At 39.4% G+C, this 17,192-nt stretch overlaps 1 pseudogene; it reads left to right on the top strand.

Annotated features, from left to right (window-relative positions):
* The first annotated feature begins 6,360 nt into the window (after positions 1–6,360).
* LOC119518577 lies at positions 6,361–13,804 on the top strand (annotated as a pseudogene).
* Positions 13,805–17,192: the final 3,388 nt, after the last annotated feature.

Raw genomic sequence — 17,192 nt, 5'->3', positions numbered from 1 at the left:
ATTAAAAAAAAAAAAAAAAAAAGGTTACATAACACCCAAAGAAACATGAAGTGATGACCCAGGCAAAGGAGAAGATTAAAGCACTGGAAATCATCAATGAAGAGAAGCAGAGCCGAGCTATACCAGACAAAGACTTTTTTAAAATATTCCCAAATATGCTCGTAGAGCTAAAGGAAAACATGGACAATGAACTAAAAGAAATCAAAAAACAATAGATGAATACAAAGGGAATATCAATAGAGAGATGGAAACTATGAAGAGGAACTAAACAGAGCTGAAGACCACACTAGCATAAATTAGAAAGTCCCCCATAGAATTCAATAGCAGATTGGAGCTGACAGAAAAAAAAAAATCAAAGAACTTGAAGGTAAGACAATTGAGATCATCTAGTCTGAAGAAAAGAAGAAAGAATGAAGAAAACTGAACAGAGCCTGAGGAACCTGTGGGATGCCATCAAGTGTTCCAATATATGTATAGTGGAAGTCCCAGAAGAAGAGAGAGAGAAAGGAACGGAGAAAATATTCAAAGAAACAATGGCTGAAAACATGCCAAATTTAATGAAAGACATGAATATACACATCCACAACACTCAGCAAACTCCAAACAGGAGAAACCCAAATAGGTCCACATCATGGCATATTATAATCAAACTGTCAAATGTCAAAGATTTTGCTGAAAGCAAAAAATCACCAACAAAGAATTCCATATCTGGCAAAACTGTCTCTCAAAAATGAGGGAGCAATTATGACATGCCCAGATAAATAAAAGCTAGGGAGTTCACTACTAGATCAGCCCCACAAGAGATGCTAAAGAGAGTTCTGCAGGTTGAAAGGAAAGAGCAATAGACAATAGATTGAAACTTCATGAAGAAATAAAGATCTCGGTTAGTGTAATGACATGGGTAAATTTAAGTGCAATATTATTGTATTTTTAGTTTGTGACTCCACTTTACTTCCTACAGGATTTAAAAGGCAAGTACATAAAAAGTAATGACAAATCAGTGGTTTTGAACTCATATGTATTTTTTTTTCTTAGAAGTAGGGAATGGGGAACATTGGCTGTGAACTTGCTCCATGCCTTGACCATTTTTTTTAACTTCATCAAATAAAAAAAAATCTCCAAAAAAACAAAGTAAAGCAATGGGAAAAACAAATATCCTGAAATAACTTCATTCCTACCATAACAAAAGAAAATTAGTGAACCATAGTCACACCCAAGCATTCCAATATCATTAAGATAACCCTCAATATCTTATCTGTTCTTTTTAGATTATTGTTCCCCTTTCACTAGCTGCTGTCTATCTCTAGGTCTCCTATATTCTACAATATAAGACACTTATTTTACCTTTAACACAGAGTTCACAGTAGTGGAAGCATACAATATCTCTCCTTTTGTATCTAGCTTATTTCACTCAGCATAATTTCTTCAAGATTCATCCATGCTGTCACGTTTCATGAACTCATTCCTTCTTACTGCTGTGTAGTATGCCATCATGTGTATATACCATATTTTGTTTATCCACTCATCTGATGAAGGACATTTAGGTTGTTTCCATCTCTTGGCAATCATGAACAATGCTGCTATGAACATCTATGTACAAATATCTCTTCATGTCACTGCTTTCAGATCCTCTTGGTAAATACTAAGTGAAATTGCTGGATCATAGGGTAACCCAGTATGTAGTTTCCTGAGGAACCGCCAAACTGTCTTCCAGAGTGGCTGAACCATTATACAGTCCCACCAGCAATGAATAAGTGTTCCAATTCTCCACATCCTCTCCAGCATCTGTAGTTTCCTGTTTGTTTAATGGCAGCCATTCTTAGTGGTGTGAGATGCTACCCCATTGTGGTCTTGATTTGCACCTCCCTAATAGCCAGCAAAGATAAACACTTTTTCATGTGTTTTTTAGCTATTTGTATTTCCTCTTCAGAGAAATGTCTTTTCATATTTTTTGCCCATTTTACAATTGGGCTGTTTGTACTATTGTCATTGAGTTGTAAGATTTCTTTATATATACAAGATATCAGTCTCTTATCAGATATATGGTTTCCAAATATTTTCTCCCACTGAGTTGGCTGCCTCTCTACCTTTTTGGCAAATTCCTTTGAGGTACAGAAGCATTTAATTCTGAGGTGTTCCCATTTATCTATTTTTTCTTTCATTGCTATTGCTTTAAGTGTAAGGTCTAAAAAGTGCCCTCCTAATACTAGATCTTGAAGATGTTTCCTTACATTATCTTCTAGGAGTTTTATGGTACTGTTTCTTATATTGAGATATTTGATCCACATTGAGTTAATTTTTGTATAGGGTGTGAGGTAGGGGTCCTCTTTCATTCTTTTGGAATGAACTCACATGTATAAACATGCAATTTGTGGCAAAAACTACATAAAGGTAGGGGGTAGGGGGCTATAGTGTACCCATTTTACTGATAAGGAAAATTCCAGCACCAAGCAATTGGGTGCCCGGATTAAACAAACAGTTAATAAAGGAGCTCAATTCCTCATCCAGAGTCTGGGCTCTGCATGATTCCCCTGTGTTCTAGTTTGCTAATGCTGCCGGAATGCAAAACACCAGAGAAGGATCGGCTTTTATAAAGGGGGTTTATTTGGTTATACAGTTATAGTCTTAAGGCCATAAAGTGTCCAAGGTAACACAGCAGCAATTGGGTGCCTTCACTGGAGGATGTCCCATGGTGTCCAGAAAACCTCTGTTAGCTGGGAAGGCATGTGGCTGGCGTCTGCTCCAAAGTTCTGGTTTCAAAATGGCTTTCTCCCAGGACATTCCTCTCTAGGCTGCAGTTCTCAAAAATGTCAGTCTTAGTTGCACTTGGGGTATTTGTCCTCTTTTAGCTTCTCTGGAGCAAGAGTCTGCTTTCAACGGCCGTCTTCAAACTCTCTCATCTGGAGCTCCTGTGCTTTCTTCAAAGTGTCCCTCTTGGCTATAGCTCCTCCTCAGAATGTCACTCACAGCTGCACTGAGTTCCCTCTGCCCATCAGCTCATTTATATGGCTCCACTGATCAAGGCCCACCCAATGGGTGGGCCAACATCCATGGAAATTATCCAATTAGAGTCATCACCCACAGTTGGGTGGGGCACATCTCCACAGAAACACTCAAAGAATTACAATCTAATCAACACTGGTAACATCTGCCCACACAAGATTACATCAAAGATAATGGTGTTTGGGGGACACAATATATTCAAACTGGCACACACCATTAACATCACTTGGAGAGTGAGGAGTTAGTCTAAAACATTCATTTCCACTATTTGTTTTCTTTCATGTCTTTAGAGATCTAGCTGCTGCATGAAGTGAAATTTGAGAACGTGAGAACTGATATTACCTTTTTATTAAAAAAAAAAATGTTTGCCTCTCATGAGTGTGCACTCAAGTGTAGTCACACTACACTGACCTCTGCTAACATCCTGCATAAGGCTGTGGGATCAACACATTCATGCACAGGCTCCCGTGCAGGGTCTCTAGGATGCCAGGAAAGTCATTCTGGGGGTTCTGTCCTGGCGCAGTGAGACCAGTTGCTTCTGGATATTCAGTTAGTAAGTAGGCAGCCCCTCAGGAATACCCTGTGAGGGGTCACCCCCCTTTTCCTGCCTGTCTTAAAAGTTCCCAATGTCCTTGTTTTTCCAGGGAACCCAGGCTTCCCCTTCCTGCCAGCAACCACGGGTCTCCAGCAACTTTGTATTGGGAATTACCCATGAGTCTTCCCTCCTATTAGAAGATGCCAGGTTTAGGGCAGCCAACTTCCCTTTCTGCCCAAGTTACCGCAAAACTAACAGTCTATGTAGGTTAATTGGAAGAGAGCTATTTAAAGGCTGAAAATTTTAAATCAGGCATGAATGTGGGGTTCTTCCTATTTATCCTCAAAGTGCCTAGAGTAGAGTACTACTTAGAGTTTCATTTTCTTTCATGTCTTTAGAGATCTAGCTGCTGCATGAAGTGAAATTTGAGAACATGAGAATTGATATTACCTTTTTATTAAAAAAAATGTTTTCCTCTCATGAGAGGAAACTATCATTGGAAGGAAACTAAAATACTGAATTCCTAGATAGTATATGTTAAGCTGGAAGAAAGGGTGTACAAGTTGTGCCAGTTTGAATGTATTGTGTCCCCCAAACACCATTATCTTTGATGTAATCTTGTGTGGACAGACGTTATCAGTTTTGATTAGATTTCTTTGAGTGTTTCTTTGGAGATGCGCCCCACCCAACTGTGGGTGATAACTCTGAGGAGATAATTTCCATGGAGGCTTGGCCCACCCATTTAGGGTGGGCCTTGATCAGTGGAGCCATATAAATAAGCTGACGGGCAGAGGGAACTCAGTGCAGCTGTGAGTGATGTTTTGAAGAGGAGCTACAGCTAAGAGGGACACTTTGAAGAAAGCACAGGAGCTGCAGATGAGAGACAGATTGAAGATGGCCGTTGAAAGCAGATTCTTGCTCTGGAGAAGCTGAGAGAGGACAAATATCCCAAGTGCAACTAAGAGTGACATTTTTGAGGAACTGCAGCCTAGAGAGGAACATCCTGAGAGGAAGACATTTTAAAAACAGAACTTTGGAGCAGATGCCAGCCACATGCCTTCCCAGCTAACAGAGGTTTTCCAGACACCATTGGCCATCCTCCAGTGAAGGCACCCAAATTGCTGATGTGTTACCTTGGACACTTTATGGCCTTAAGACTGTAACTGTGTAACCAAATAAACCCCCTTTTATAAAAGCCAATCCATTTCTGGCATTTTGCATTCAAGCAGCATTAGCAAACTAGAATACAAATGATGTATAAATCTTTTCCTCCAAGCTCAGGGATGCTTGAGGAAAGTTTAACCCTTACTCAAATATCCTGCAACATCAACTACAGAAGTGAATTCATTTTAGATTAATGAGGCTTGTCCTTGGGTTGCTATGTCCTGCCGATCAATCACAGGATTGATCAATCAACTTGCTGCACCATTTTCGTGGACTTATTCATAGTAAACTTTTCACTGTGAACTTGAGATTCACTATAGGACTACACACTCCAGGTCCTGAATCATTTCTACAAGTTGTGCAAAAATATAACAAGCTAATTATACCTGTATTATTTTTATTAGTATTATTCATGATGAAATATTTTCATTCTTTATGTGTGATACCCCACTGTCATACTTGAATTATTTGGATATGCTATAGATAGAGGAACTAAAAAAGTAAAGCTATGAAACAAAAATCACCTCGCCCAAAATAAAATCAGACCGATTACTTACATTTTAGATTAGTGTTTTGTTGAAGTTGAGGGGATGGGTATTATTTTCTATTTAAGCTTATTTCTTCTGGGCAACACAATGCATAAACATGCTTCAGAATGTTTATAAACATTCCTCAGAAAGTCAGTCACTCATCTAGCATCAGAGAGGGCCGGCTGACCACAGAAGTCCAGGTTCCCCCCTAGGGTCACAGCTGTGGCTGAACTGCAGCGGCCCACCAAGGACCACATGTCCCAGTCGCCCCAAGGAGCAGGGGCTGCTCTGTGACAAGATCTTTGGCACCAACACATCCGAGCTGGTGACTTTGGCCACAAGCAGATGAGCCGTCAGTACCACCTGTGCCTCCCGCAGCCGACTCAGAGTGTGTTGGAGCCACACATCTGGAGGAGCCCACCTCTGAATTATCACCAGGAGGAAGCTGCCCCCTGATCACCAACACACATGTGAATCTCACATGAGCAAGGAACAAGCATCTGTTTTGCTCAACAACTGGAATTTGGGGTTTATATGATATAAAAGATACTGAACTTATCAAAAGATATAGGCCTACTTTTTTTAAAAAAGCAGAAGACACAGTAGCTGTTTCAACCTAAGTGTTCAGTTCTAATATTCAGACAGTGTTTATTTTACTGGATTATGGTATAAACTCATGACTCTCAATGAATGTTGTTTTAATTTATGATACCAGTCAATTCCTACTCAGTTTTTTTACTAAGAAAAAAAGAAATAGGGTTCCCTGGTATAAATTCATCATTCTCTATTTTTACTACTTAATTTTAATATACATAATGAAGGTTCTGGAACTTCTGATTAAACCCTAATATTTGAGGAAGTTTCTTCTCTCTCTCCTACTTCTCCCATTTGAAATACTCTTCAGTGTGTAATCAAGACAACAAAAAGACTCAAAGGGCATTTCACAAACATGATTTTCTTGCTTTCTTCCCTCATTTGTTCCAAAGATTTTGACATGCCATTAAAATTTATTTCCTGTGGGCTTATGATTTTAAAACTACATGCATCATTTACTACTAATAAACATATCAAAGATACCTTAGAAGACTCTTAAGAATTTCTTAAGTCACAAGCACAGTTGGCTGAATAATGGCCACCAAAGTCATCGAGCTCCTAATCCACAGGATCTGTGAGTGTTCTCTGACATGGCAAGGACTGTGCAGATGGATTAAATTAAGGACCTTGAGATGGGGAGATTATCCTAGATTGCTCCCGTGGGCCCTAAATGCAATCACAAATTTCCTTTTAAGAGGGGGGCAAAGGGATATTTCACACAGAAAAGGAGAAGATAATGTAATTTCAGAGGCAGAGATTGGAGGGATGTGTCCACAAGCCAAGGAATGCGGCAAATCAGAAGCCAGAAGAGGCCAGAAGAGGTCTTCCCTGGAGCCTCTAAAAAGAGCACAGCCCTGCCAACACCTTGATTTCAGTCCAGTAAAACTGATTTTGGACTTCTGGCCTCTGGAACTGTAAGAGAAAAAAAAAATTGTTGTTTTAAGCCACCAAGTTGGTGGGAATTTTTCAAAGCAGCCACAGAAAACTAATATAGCAAATTATGCAAAATGTGACTTTTTTCTACTATTCATTGAATAATTTCTTCTAGTCTTTTATTCCAACATACTATGCATTTTTCAAAAAGACTCATTTTTAATTAGCTGATTGTTAAATTTCTAAAGTAACAAATATCATTGCACACACACTTTCATGGACTAGCTCATCAAGAGAATGAAAATACCTTCTCAACTACTCATGTCTGCATACTCAGAGGTTTAATAACTGATACCATATGATAACTATTAATAATCAAATATTCATATTGTGCTTAGGTTTCCAGGATGTTTTCAGCCTGCTATCAGAAAAAAAATGATTGAAAACTTAGAAAAATCTATAACCAAATTTATCCATTGATTTAAATTTTAACCTTCCTTAAAATTTCTTCCTTTCCCCACCAAATCATGCCTAAAAAGAAAAACCATTTTTATTAAAACTTGAATAAAATGGAATCTTTAAAATCAAAGCACAGGGGCAAAGCAAGAAGATGGAGGGCTGGGGGTTTCTGTGAGGCTGAAGAGAGGTATTTGCAGAGCAACTGAATTGTTGGAAAAACTACAAAGGAGTGGAGAAGTACCACCACAAAAACTTCAGGCTTTACAAAAAGTCCTTCAAAGTGAGCTCTGCAAGGCAGTAAGAGAGGTATATGAGCATGTTTATGAAACTGTGGACATCAGTAGCTCCTGACATGAGAGCTGATGGAACTGCAAAACCTATAGTTGCTGCGTTTGCTGCCAGTGAAGGGCATTCTCATACTACAGTGGTTGAGCTACCAAAAATAGAAGAGAGCCTTGGATTGGATGTTATGGGAGGGAAAGAACAAAACTCTCCAATCTATAGATCTCAAGTAATTCCAGGAGGTATTATTGATAGACATGGGGTCCTCAAACAAGGAGACCAACTCCTTTCTGCTAATGGAGCGAGCATTGAAGGAGGGTATCATGAAAAACTGTAGTTCTGCTGAAAGCAACTCAAGGAAAGGTTACATTAGTAGTACGATATACACCCAAAGTCCTAGAAGAAATGGAGTTGCATTTTGAAAAAAAAAATGAAATTAGCAAAATGCAGGCAAAATTTTATATTCCATTTTGCTTTTAGCTAGAGAAGGTTTACTGGTGACCTACCAGGGCCGTGATGTCAATGACTAAAAAACATAACCCTCCCATGAAATTCTCCTTGCCATTTTATAAATGCCTGTTTTAACATCATGACTGGCTCCAGAGATGTATCACCTTTTTCTGACAAGATTAAATAAAAGGCAATGAGGGTAATTCTGTCCAGCTGTTTTTACAGGCCTTTTTCAAACTTAGATTTTGTCATAAAGTTGTTATAGATTTTTAAAAATGCTTTTTAAATATTAAAATATACTTTTACATTCTTAATCTTTTTTTAAAAAAAAGCTTTCTTCGTGTGGCTGCTTATTTAAAAATAACAATTCTCCAATTCCTTTTTTTGCTTTCTCTATTTTTTTAACCTGTGAGATTTCTTTACAGTTTTCCAAGAAATTAAACAAACGTAAGTTTGTTGCACTGTCACTGTTAACATCCCTGCTGCATTTTGTACTTTTGAAAACACACATAATATATCTAATGAATGGTAAATCATAATTAAGCACAATGGAAGTTTTTTTTATTTTACTTAAACATGATGTATAATGAATATTCATTTGTACTGACCTATGAAAGTAAGTTTTTAAACACTGAGCAATCATTGCTAAAATATGTATTCTTTCATAATATTTGAGTAGTGATGCAGGAGGATGTAATTTGATTGTTAGCATTCCTGACTACGTCTCTTTCTATCTATATTCAAAAATATATCAAAATTTACAAGTACAAAAACAGGTTCAAATTCCTTCTTTTACAAATTTTTTTTAATGTTCATTTTTTATTTAAATGTATTTCTTACATTTTGTTTCTTTCATTCCTAGAGATGAGCCAGTTAGTTTGTAGTGGGAAATAGTAGAAGCGAAGGGTATTTCTTCAACCTCCCTAGCTCGAGAGCTACACACTCTTAACTGCTCAATTTAAAGGAGTGATTTTAAATAGGAAGAAGAGAGAAGGATATATTCAAGATATAGGGAAATTACGAGGGTGATATATTCATAAGAATATGCAGACACCTTGTCCAAATGTGCAGGACCTAATTCTTATTAAAATTACTGAATTTAGAGAACGTGATCTTTGTTTACAATTCAAATTATGAAGGGAAACTTTGAGAGGTTTCTTTATTTCACTTGTCCACTGGATGTCACTGTTTTACTGAAAGCTATTAGTATATGACAGTGACTGAACTCCTTTTTCAAGGCTGAAATTAAAGTTGAGGTTCATTTTTAGTCATAACTTTCAGAACTTATAGAATTTGTACACTTAAAAAAATGTTAACAAATGACAGATCCTAAAAAGAAGATAATAGATTGGAAGATAATGGAATGGAATTTGACATAATTATCTACCCTGTATAAAAAGTGGTCATTTTGTAACATTTCTTCAAGAAGACTAGAAATGGATACCTTTTTCTGCATGTTTGTGAGCAACATGAGTTTTACAAGATTATTCCAGTCTTCAAAGATTTTCAGAGTAAAAAGTCAGTCAGCACTGTTATTTATCATTTAGGTATTAAATGCTGGATTGCATAGTTGAATGCATCTTTAGTCCACCACAAAATGTGCTTGTTAGCGATAGGATCGTGTTGTAAATTGTATATTTTCAAAATTAATTATGTTTTTAAAATGTTGAGACCAAAGTAATGTAGAAGAATTACAGACTTATTTTATTTAACTGTAAAATTATTAAAGGTATTTGATGTAGAGCTTTATATATAAAAGAGAGGTATTGGAGGATATTAAAAAAAAAATCAAAGCACAGTTTAGAAATACTTTTGGGGGGGTTGTTGAGAAAGACTTTTCTAAATGAGGTGTAACCTTTAGGGACACCATGTACCACTCTATTTCTTTAAAAGGGCACATATTATCACATTTTCAAGAAGGCAAGCACAGACTGCTTAGCTCTAGCTTGAAAGTATCTCAAATAGCTAAATTCTTAACTAGAGTAAATTAAGACCAAGATCCTATAGAGAAATGGAATGTATCAGTGCAGTCTTCTGCTTTAGAATATCACTTTAATCGTAACTGCTGAATACAGTATATATACAATGTATTTTCAGTTAATTTACTGAGAATAAATTTGTAAAAGGCAATTAACAGTTCCACCATTTCAGTTTTTTCCTTGTAGCTATTTTAATACCCTAGTGACTAAGAAAAAGAAAATTATATAGAAATTCAGTATTCATACTCCTTTGTTAAATCCTATCTTGTCTATTGCTACCCCTTCCTCTAGTTTTTAATCACTTTCCTGATTTTCAGGGATGTCTAGGCAGGGACCAGCCTAACAAATCGTACTTTGAAAGCTATCGCTTCGTTACATGTATGTTGTATTTCACAAAGAGGAAATAACTGAAACTGTGGAACTGTAACTCAAAACATTCTTTGAAATTTGCTCTCAGACTGCTTGTTAAATTGCACTTGGAAAGTTATCACTTCTATGTAAATATGTTATAGTCCACAGTTTTTCAAAAACAGGCAATTAACAAATCATTGTCTTAACAAAAGCAAATTTTGTCAATTGTAAACAACTGTAAGGCAATTTATATTTGGATGGAACTTTTTTCGCAGCATTAATGATAGCTTCTAATTGACCAGTTTCGTTTTGGTTTAAGGTTGAATTAAAGTGATTGTTACTTGTTGACTACAGGGTTCGAGGGTGGTTTAATCTTCTAACAAATAAAATTTTACTTAGAAATGTATATTTTGTCATTAGTACCCCAAATTTGAGGTAGCAAATGAGTTTAAAACACAAAAGTAACCAAATAAAATCAGGAATACAATGGTCTGACAGTTGAAAGAATAGGATCAGAAGCACTACTCAGGAAATATTTTGCCATAACCAAGAGTAAAGAATCCCCATTTTAGAGAAATTTCTATGATAATGTACAGCAGGAAAGAAACCAAGAAACTCTGCGCGGTCAGATACACTGAAGAAGAATTCAAAGAAAACAAAGGCGACATAGGATTCCAATAAATACAAGATACCAAGGCAATGTGGAGGATTCCACAGATAAATTATTTCAGACACAGGAATCTATGTTTCAGAGGTCCAAATAGTCACTGATGTTTATTTCACTTTTACTAGCAATTTTTAAACATTCCATTCTCACCTTCGCTTTATAACCCCCAGCTTTGGAGATGTACACACACCGCTCCCTCCCTCGATTCTCTCCCTTCTAACTACCTGCAGCCTCTAAAGAAAGCCACAGCGGCGCTAACCACGCGCCTTACTGAGGAAACCACAGGGTGTTAGCGCCACCTGGTGTCCAAATGGGGCCAGAGCAGATGTGAGGATCATCTTTTTCCCCTCCTTGAAAACCAATATTGTAGTGCCAAACCACATTAAAATGGTTCCAGTTCTTGGCAGGTATTTTATTTACAGGGATTTCCATAAATATGAATTCCAGTTATGGCTGCTTGATATTTCTTTAATGAAATAAATACCCAGTATTATTTTGTTGGAAACCTCTGATCTATTTAAAGTGCTACTTCACAGGATGTATTTATTCCCAGATAATTCTGTAAAAGAGACAAAGAATTAAAGAGGGTTTTTTTTTTCTTTAAACATTTTTTGTTGTGGTGGTAAAGTACATATAACATAAAATTTACCATTAGTAACATTTAGAACATTTACAATTTAGTTTCAAAACATTTTTATCATCCCCAAAAGAAATGACTTCTCATTAAGCAGTCACACCCCATTCCTCCCTTTCTCTAGTGCCTAACAACCACTAATCTGCTGTCTTTATCAATACATGTTCTGGATATTTCATACAAATGGAATCACATAATATATGGTCTTTTGTGTCTTGCTTCTTTCACTTAGCATAATGTTTTTGAGGTTCATTCACATTATAGGATATATCCAACTGCATTCCTTTTATGGTTGAATAATATTCCATTGTATGGATACACCACATTTTGTTTATTCTTGCATCCCTTGGTGGACATTTGGATTGTTTCCACTTGTGGATATTGTGAAGACTGGAGCTATGAATATCCATGCACAAGAATTCATTTGTGTAACTCTTTTCCAATTGCAGGTATAGAACTTGTGCCAGTTTGAATGTATTATGTCCCCCAAAATGCCATGTTCTTTGATGCAATCTTGTGGAGGCAGATGTATTAGTGTTGATTAGGTTGCAACCTATTGGTTCAGTGTTTCCATGGTGATGTGACTCAATCAACTGTGGTCAAGACCTTTCATTGGATTATTTCCATGGAGGTGTTGCCCCACCCATTCAGGGTGGGTCTTTATTGGATCACAGGAATACTTTAAAAAGAGCCACACTGGCCCAGATGCAGAGCAGCTAAGAGTGACATTTTGGAGAGCAACTGAGTGACATTTTGAAGAGCAGCTGCAGCTAAGAGAGGACAAAACATCCCAAGAGCAACACTTTGGAGAATGCCATCTTGGAATGCAACCTGGGAGCAAGAGTACACCAGACACATGCCTTCCAAGCTAACAGAGGTTTTCTGGATGCCAATGGTCATCCTTCAGGGAAGGTACCCTGTTGTTGGACACTTCATGGCCTTAAGACTGTAACTCTGTAACCCAATAAACCCCTGTTATAAAAGCCAATCCATTTCTGGTATTTTGCATAATGGCAGCATTAGCAAACTGGAACAGAACTCAAAGTGGAATTGCTGGGTTAGTGGTAATTATATATTTAACTTTTTGAGGAACTGCCAAATGGTTTTCCACAGTGGATGAACCATCTTACATTCCCACCAGCAGTCTACAAGGTTTCCACTCCACATCTTCAACAACACTTGAATATTTGACATTTATGATGATGATGATGGCCATTCTCATGGATATGAAGTAAGATCTCATTATCACTTATTATTATTATTATTATTATTATTATTAATTATTTAACTGAAGTTAAGCATCCTTTCATGTGCATGGTGCTATTTGCATATCTTCTTTGGAGAAATGTCTTTTCAAGTCCTTTGCCCATCTTTTTAATTGGGTTGGCTACCTTTTTGCTCTTGAGTTGTAAGAGTTTTTTTTTATATTCTAGATAGTAGATCCTTATTAGATATATCATTTGCAAATATTTTCTCCCATTCTATAGGTTGTCTTTTCACTTTCTTGATAGTGTTCTATGGTGCACTTTCTTGATCCTGTCCTTTGAGGAAGTCCAACTCATCTATTCTTTCTTTTGTTGCTTATGCTTTGGGCATCATATATAAGAATCCAATGCCAAATCCAAGGTCATGAAGATTTACCCCTAAGTTTTTTTTCTTAGAGTTTAATAGTTTTAGCTCTTATATTTAGGTCTTAGTCCCTTTTAACTTATTGTTTTAAATGATATAAATTTAAACTTCATTCTTTTCCATGTGATGATCCAGTTGGCCCAGTACTGCTTGTTGAAGAGACTATGTATTGGACCCACCAATACAGTTATAGGTAAATAAATGCATGCAGACATATCCGGAGCTATGAGTATGTGCTGAGACCCACATGGGCATGACCTGGTACGATCATCTCAGCAGGAATAAAGGGATCCCTGTTCAGTGAAGTTCTGGGCTTCTGACATTGGTCCAGGACTCTCGACTCACTGAGCTGCTTCAGGTGGGAAATCAGAGCCCACTGCAGGTGTAGGGCTAGACCAGGGAGGGAAGTGGAAGGTCAGGGTAGGGTTGGGGTCAGGAACAGAGCCCAGGGTTGAGAAGTGCCCTGCCCCTGCCCCAAATCCTCATGTCCTCTTCGTGCTGCAGAAGGAGTCCAGACTCCTCAGCCTGGCACCCAGGGTCCCCCTCTCCTGCTCAGCCTCCCAAGCCTTCCGTGCCTCCCCGGGGCTGCTTGGACTGCCTGCACTCAAGCAGCACCTGCTCCTCTGGTTTGAGGACCTCTCCTGGAGCCCATAGACAGACCCAACCTCTCATCAGAAATAATTTCCAGTCCTCATGAGACGAGTGGCTGGAGTCAAACGTCCCCGTGTTGAGGAACCTGAGCCACATCAGGCTCCTCTTGAGCCCCAGCACAGCACCTACAGTCCCGGGTACTCCTTACAACAGGAGAGTGGGAAGGACAGGGAGATTCTGGGATTACCCAGAGTGGCTCCCAGGATAAAACCAGAAGCCCTCCATCTGCCGTACCCTTTTGGGAGCCCTTGTCCAGCTGATCTTGGAGAATTTGGGTCTGTCAGAGGCAGCCACAGGGTGGGGACCCCTCCTGACCTTGCCCAGCTGGAACTGACACAGCTCCCCCTGTGAAAGAAGGGAGACCACTCCGTTCTCTGTGTTCCTGCAAAAGAAAGTTTTATTCTACTCATTTCTACAGGTTTTTATAGCATACAAGGTAGTTTCCTATGTGACTATTTTCAGGTATTTCAGGGAGGGTACATTTTTTCTAAAGCCATAAGGTGTGTTTACATGTCTTTAATCTCAAGGGACAATTTCTTTGGGGCTAGATGGGAGACAGCAGGAGCAGGAGACAGGAGCACGGGAAAGAGCCCTGCAAGAAGCCCTTATCTAAATTGCTGTCTGCCTTCAGGCATGCAAAGCTTTTGGCCTTTTCCCAGCCTGGTGCCCACCTTCAAGCTTCCAGAGTTTGGGAAATGGCCCACTGTATAATCTATTGAGCCAGGGGACATTCCGTGTCTCCACATCCCCCAGCCTGGAAAGTAGCAAACTAATCAAATCAAAGCTCCCTGGGGGTGTGGGGCAGGAAGAGGCAAGACAGGGTCCCCTTCCTACAAACTAGAGATTCACCCCAGAGAGACTCTCAGGGATGGTGGAGGAGCCAGCTAGGTAGGGTAGAGGCCTTGCAAGAGGCCCTGGCTGGACCCAGAAGGCCCCAGGAATAAAGCCAGGCATTTGTTTCCTGCCAAGGCTTTGGAAGTAAGGCTCCCTCTCCCCCTGGAGTGACCGAGGAAAACATTGTGGAGAGCCTCAGCCCCAATCACCTGGGGAAAACCAAGCCTGCCTTAGCCTGAGTGGGTTCGCGGGTCCACCCACACAGGTAAGACACAGAGCAAAGAGCCTTCCTGATGTCCTTTTATAACCATACCCACGTCCCTTGCATCCTCTCTCCCCATACCAGCCCCTGACAATCCAACCTCCACTTCCAAAATCTTGTCATTTCAAAAATGTTATATAAATGGAATCAAACCATAGGTAATTTTTTGTCCGTGAAAAATTTAAGCTCTCCCTCAAATTTGAAGGAGAGCTTTGCTGGATAAAGTATTCTTGGTTGGAAATTTTTCTCACTCAGAATTTTAAATATATCGTGCCACTGCCTTCTAGTCTCCATGGTGGCTGCTGAGTAGTCACTACTTAGTCTTATGCTGTTTCCTTTGTATGTGGTGAATTGCTTTTCTCTTCCTGCTTTCAGAACATGCTCCTTCTCTTCCATGTTTGACAGTGTGATCAGAATATGTCTCGGAGTGGGTTTATTTGGATTTATTCTATTTGGAGTTTGCTGAGCATTTATGATTTGTGTATTTATGTTGTTTAGAAGATTTGGGAAGTTTTCCCCCAACAATTTCTTTGAATACTCTTCCTAGAGCTTTACCCTTTTCTTCCCCTTCTGGAACACCAATGAGTCTTATATTCAGATGTTTTATATTATCTATCATATCCCTGAGGTCCGTTTTGATTTTTTCAATTTTTTTCCCCATTCTTTCTTTTATGCTTTCATTTTCCATTCTGTCATCTTCCAGGTCACTGATTCATTGTTCAGCTTCCTCTAGTCTTGTATTATGAGTGTCCAGAATCTTTTTAATTTGGTCAACAGTTTCTTTAATTTCCATAAGATCATCTATTTTTTTATTTAGCCTTGCAATGTCTTCTTTATGCTCTTCTAGGGTCTTCTTGATATCCTTTGTATCCTGTACTATGGTCTCATTGTTCATCTTCAGTTCTTTGAGTAGCTGCTCTAGGTGCTGTGTCTCTTCTGATCTTTTGATTTGGGTGCTTGGGCTTGGGTTATCCATATCGTCTGGTTTTTCACATGCTTTATAATTTTCTGTTGTTTTTGGCCTCTTGGCATTTGCTTAACTTGTTAGGGTTCTTTTAGGATTTGTAGACCAATTGAAGTCCTTATCTCTAATTTGTCAGATCTACAGTTTCGTGGAGTACACTTTCTCTAACTAACCAGCAGGTGGCGTCCACGAGCCACCTGTTCTCCACAAGCCAGTTCTCCCCTGCTTTGCCTTTGTGGTGAGTGGGGGAGTGAGTCTTGTGGGGTCCAATTGGTGTACCAAGCTTGCGTGTGTAGTTGGTGTTGCCCGCCCTGTATATGGGGCGTGTTTCTGGGCAGTCAGGGAGAGGGGGTGGCTCTAACAATCAAATCTCCCTAGTGATCCTGGAGTTTTAAAGCTGCTGCAATAGTCTAATCCTTCAGTTCAGTCCTGCCACAGTTTGTCTCTGTCACTGACCCACAAGTCCTTGGTATTGGTGTATGGCTCCTGAGACTTGCGAGTGGGTCCCTCTTCCAGGCCGTGCACCCCCTGGTCCTCTGTAGGGATGACTGTGCTATGTCACAGGTGAGTGCCATCCACCCAGGGCGGTTCTGGGCTCCTGGGCTGTGTAGGGAGGCTCCCAGTCTGCTGAAATGATGGCTGAATGGGGCTTTGTTAATTCACACTGCTCCACCTTCCCAACTCTGGGACAATCAGCTGAGGTTGCAGGGAAGGCTAATGTCCACGCCCAGTTTTGTGGTGTGTGCCTGTTATTTGACGCACTTCCGTCACACTGGGTTGTGTGGGGCAGCTCTGGGCTATGGGGCTGGCGATGGGCAGGAGTGTTTCCTGTCCACCAGGATGATAGCTGTGAGCGGACACCCCCCTTTTCTTGGGAAGTTGTGGTGTTTAGTGAATTTTCTCAGCCACTGGATTATTGCCTTTTGTCTCAGAGCTCTCTTAGTTCTGCTCTTGTCTTGACCTGCCCAAATTGCAAGTCTTTGAAGCTTTCTGTATCGGGCTTCTTAGAGTAATTGTTTTAGAAAAAGAAAAAAGGATTTAAAAAAAACAAAAAAACAAAAAGGGCCCTCCTCACAGATCTAATGGGTTATTGAAATGCTAAGAGACAAAGCAATTAGGGCCATTAAGGAAAGGTCCACAGGGCAGAGAGATCAGCTTTTCTTCAGGATTCGCATATGAGCCTCAGGGCCTGAGCTCTGCCCTTCCCCTTTCTATGTTCACCAGAACTCCAAAAATCCTCCGCTTTTAATTTTGGAGTTTTTCGTGCTGTTTTTTTCTATGCCTGTCTCCTCTCTGCTGGGCTGGCTGCTCTCAGATTCTCTGGTGTCTGG

Source organism: Choloepus didactylus, chromosome 22 (genome assembly GCF_015220235.1).
Source record: "Choloepus didactylus isolate mChoDid1 chromosome 22, mChoDid1.pri, whole genome shotgun sequence".
NCBI classification, from domain to species: Eukaryota; Metazoa; Chordata; class Mammalia; order Pilosa; family Megalonychidae; genus Choloepus; species Choloepus didactylus.
This window is presented reverse-complemented; position numbering and strand designations above follow the sequence as displayed.